Source organism: Ictidomys tridecemlineatus, chromosome 13, assembly GCF_052094955.1.
Source record: "Ictidomys tridecemlineatus isolate mIctTri1 chromosome 13, mIctTri1.hap1, whole genome shotgun sequence".
In the NCBI taxonomy this organism is placed as follows: domain Eukaryota; kingdom Metazoa; phylum Chordata; class Mammalia; order Rodentia; family Sciuridae; genus Ictidomys; species Ictidomys tridecemlineatus.
This window is the reverse complement of record NC_135489.1, coordinates 84,347,873-84,352,309: the sequence shown is the minus strand read 5'-3', so window position 1 is coordinate 84,352,309 and position 4,437 is coordinate 84,347,873. Positions and strand designations below refer to the sequence as shown.

Below are 4,437 nucleotides of genomic sequence, written 5' to 3'. Positions count from 1 at the left end.
TAAAAAGGAAGAAGGTTGAGAACTTATTCAGGGCAGGCAGCCAATAACTATTCTCTCAAAAAATGTTTATAATTTAAGGCATATTATTTTATGTTATTTTCTAAATTTCAATGCAGTATAATTTTTTTTTTTTTTTACCAGTTTTTGGAGAGTGGAACTTGAGTTAGAGGAATAATCATCCTCCAACTTATTACAGGCTGGCTTGGAAATAAAAAGATGGACTCTAGCTCTTTCTATTGAAGGCATCCTTCAGAAAAATGAGATTCATTTTGACTTGTGGAAGAAGTGCCTTTATGGTTAATGAAATACTATAGAGACCTATTTTCATAGTTTGAAAGGAGTCATGCTGAGATATCTTGATTGGAGATTTAAAATAGTTCTAGTCTCACTACCAAGCCCTGTTCCCAACATCGAGCTACTAATTATTTAGGCATTGGTAAGTATCAGTCTCATCTCCTTGTCTCTCAATAGCTAAATTTATGTCAGTGCCCAAATTACTTGATATACTATACAGGAGGGATGTTTCCAAGAAGAAAGATAGATCAGGCAAAGAATGGGATAGGGGACAAATCAATTTGAATAAAATATGGAGCCTATTTAAACAATGTGCTTTGTAGACTTCCTCAGTTCCCTTTGGACAAATAAAGCAAATTTAAAACATCTGGAAGACTGAGGCTGACTATCAGAGGAAAACACTGATATGTCAAGATAATTGTTCCCTTTATGTTACTTCTCCCCTAGTGACCTCAGTACGACATATCAGGATATGATGCTTTTGCCCATTTATCTAGTAGCTTTTTAGATCTTCCATGTCAAATGTGTTTTTTTTTTTTTTTTTTTTTTTTTTTTTGCAGGATACCAGGGATTGAACTCAGGGGCACTCGACCACTGAGCCACATCCCCAACCCTTCACTTATGCTGTGATTGGCTTTGAACTTGATTTCCCCCTGCCTCAGTCTCCTGAGCCACTGGGATTACCGGTGTGCACCACTGCACCAGGCTCCCGTGTTCAATGTTTGATTAAGTCCAGGGTAAGTCTACTATCAGTCCCTCTGAGCTTGAATATTGATATAATTAAAAAAAACTATTGATTGTTATTAATTTAGCAAACTAAAGAGGATTGTCCCATCACCTGGTTCCAATGTATCCCCCCATAGCTTCATTTCCTTTTTCTCATATGAAAGCCAAAAAAAAAAAAAAAATTAAAAAAGACAGGCCAATAATTAAAACAAGTCACTCTTTAGATTGTGTGATCTTTAAGCATTTTACTATCATGGCATCTTTGCCTGCGGTTCTTAAAACTCTCCAATTTCTTATTAATTCAGAATATGTAGAGTTTGTTGAAATCTGCTCTTGTTTTTTTTTTCTTTTCTACATTTCCTCTTCTTTTTTCACATATGACAATTAAATGTACCTGTATAATAAAGAAAAGAAAGGATTTTAAAGAATTGCATTTCAATGTGTAAAAAGCCGCAAACTTAAACTCTCTCGTCCTACTTTATATTAAATCTTATTCTGAAAGTATTTTAGGATCCTACAGGTAGAATGCAGACCACACACCCAGGAAGGTGAAGGCTGCCTTGTTACAAATGCTCGGGGGAAGGTTTTTTTATTCCCTATCTTTGCCCAGAGCTCTTTTCTGTTGGTTTCTGTCAATACTCTAGATTTATTTCTCCTTGCGTCTTGCACAGAGGGTCTCAACTTTGTGTGGGGATGTCCGATGAGCACCCTCTGTACCCCTACAGCTCGGGTGCCCACTCTGAGCAGCTGTGTGTGCCCAAGTTCAAGGTCTCTCATCTCAGAAGAATATTTCCCAGGAACTTTGCTTTTCTGTTCTTGGCCTCTGGGAAATCCTTCTTTCCCTCCCAGTCCACTGAAGCACTTAAACAGACATTTGTATGTTTCTAATCCAGCTTTTTTACTTGTTTTGTTCAGCAGTGTTGTTTATCTAGTGTCTGCCTTGCTGACAGGAAAGCCCTGAATTGCTTTCTAAAATGGTCTTTTTAAAGGTTTGTTTACAAATAATCTGACTCTTGGATTCCGTGAGGTTATATATCCAGCAATGGTTTCTAAATCTGTCTTAAGTCTTTTTATTAAAAAACAACAACAACAGCAACAAAAAACCAAGCAAGGGTTTGGAGATGTGGCTCAGGGGTAGAGATCTTGCCTGGCATGTGTGAGGCCCTGGATTTGATACTCAGCAATGGGGAAAACAAAAACAAACAAACAACAACAACAAAAAAAAACCCTACCCCAGGTAACCCTCATAATCACCCTAAAGCAGCTTCACTGAAGTTAGTTCTAGTTCAATAATTCATTCTTCAAGTTAAAGAAGTCACCAGAGTTGGGGCTTTATTAATCTAGATTCCATTACCCCACACGACAGAATGTTTATCAGATGCAGAACACCTCATCTGGAGAAGGTACCATATACTTCTTTACTTCAGCCAAATTCCAGTACAAACATCTTATGAGGGATCCTTTCTAATCCCACTGCCATCTATCTGTGATAGCTTGTGCCCACGGAGCACAGATGGATGATTAAACTTGGTGTTTGAGGGCAAGAAGAAGATGTTAAAAATAAATCCATCAAAATGAACTTCTAAGGAAACATGTGTCCAAAATGACACAATTCCTAAAGGGCTTCTTTCTGCAGTTCTTATCATTCCAAAACACCTAGTGAATACCGATTCTCCACCATTTGGACCAGGCCTAGAGCACAAAAGCAGTAAAACCCCTGCCCTGGGGGTCTTCTCTCCTCATTTGGAAGGCAGTTGTGAAATAATTACTTGAGGAGTACATTTAGATTAAAATAATTCTTTTTAACATAATCTGGGTGTGGCTTGTCTCTGACCTTGTCTTGAACCATCCTTCCTTCCCAGCCCAGGTCATTCCCACCCAGAGTCTCTTCTGCATCTGCTACTACCCTGTGCCTGTGCTTTGGCTTTATATCATCTTTGTTTTTTTTTTTTTTTTTTTTTTTGGTAGTAGGGATTGAACCCAGGGGCCCTTAACCACTGAGACACATCCCCAGCCTGTTTTGTATTTTACTTTGAGACAGGGTCTCACTGAGTTGCTGAGGCTGGCCTTGACATGCAGTCCTCCTCTCAGCCTCCCAAGGTGCTGGATTACACACGTGCTCCACCATGCCTGGCTCCGCATCACCTCTAATGGATCTTTCTTATTCGTGTCTCAGATCGAGACATGATAGAAACCTTCCTCTGTCCATCATCCAGTCACCCTGTAACAGTGGTCCACATTGCGCTTTGAATATAGCCCTTCCTGCTCTGCCACTGTGACTTATTTTAAAAATGGACCTGTTTCTTTCTCTTCCTTTCCTCTTCCCTCGTCTTGAAAAAACAGGATTACCTTTCTTCCCCATCCTAGGCAGAGTTACCTGTTCGCACACTCACCTCGGGAATGAAGAATTCAGACTTGGGGATGGCACCAGAAGATCTCAGAAATGACTGTCTCCCAAATTAACAAGTGAATTATTACTGTGACAGAGAACACAGGGAGGGTAGCCTTTGATTCATCTCTTAAAACCCCCCTGTTCCCCATGACAGGCAGAATCACAGCCTCTGGGACAAGAGTCAGTCCCCTGTGTTTCTCCTTTGCTAACAAAGCAATAAAACTTCTTTTTCCTTTTTCTCAAAACGGTGTCCTTATTATTGGATTGGCATCAGGGACAAGGACCAAGCTTTTGTTTTTGTTTTGGGGTACTGGGGATTGAACTCAGGGGCACTTGACCACTGAGCCCCATCCCCAGCCCTGTTTTGTATTTTATTTAGAGACAGGGTCTCACTGAGTTGCCTTGGGGCTTGCTTTTGCTGAGGCTGGCTTCTTCCTGTCTGAGCCTCTGGGATTACAGATACGCACCACTATGCCTGGCTAAGGACCAATCTTTTGATGACAAACCTGTCTTAGGTCTTTTTTGTTATGAAGTTACTTTATTTATATCAGCTCCACCTTTTACACACATACCGCTCCAGCACCTGGAAAAATGCCTGGTGCATGGTAGGCAGGCAACACATTTTTAAGGAATGAAGAAATGAATGATTTTACAACAGACAAATCTGTATACTATGAGAATTCTAAAAGGGTCACCTGCCTAAGTAGGAGATTGGGTAAGTGCTGGACATGTCAAATGTGTATGAAGTTTTTCTTCAAGTGGAATGAAAATGCCTCAAAGAAAGGGAGTTTACTTTACATTAAAAAAAAAATTTTGTTTTTTTAGTTGTTGACAGATCTTCATTTTATTTATTTAAATCCAGTGCTAAGAATCGAACCCAGTGCCTCACACATGCCAGACAAGTGCGCTACCATGGAGCCACAGCCTCAGCCCGTTACTTTACGTTTTTGTGAATTCTCTTCTGCCAGCACATAGCACTGTTTTGCTAAACTGAAGCTACTCGGCCTTCAGAATCTGCAACAGGG

General features: G+C 40.0%; 1 long non-coding RNA gene across 1 annotated transcript; it reads right to left on the bottom strand.

Annotated features, from left to right (window-relative positions):
* Positions 1-1,245: 1,245 nt before the first annotated feature.
* Positions 1,246-3,669, bottom strand: LOC144370197 (uncharacterized). Its single transcript, XR_013430098.1, has 2 exons — positions 3,414-3,669; positions 1,246-1,414 (listed from the first exon to the last, which is right to left on the bottom strand). It is a non-coding gene; the product is annotated as an uncharacterized LOC144370197 (long non-coding RNA).
* Positions 3,670-4,437: the final 768 nt, after the last annotated feature.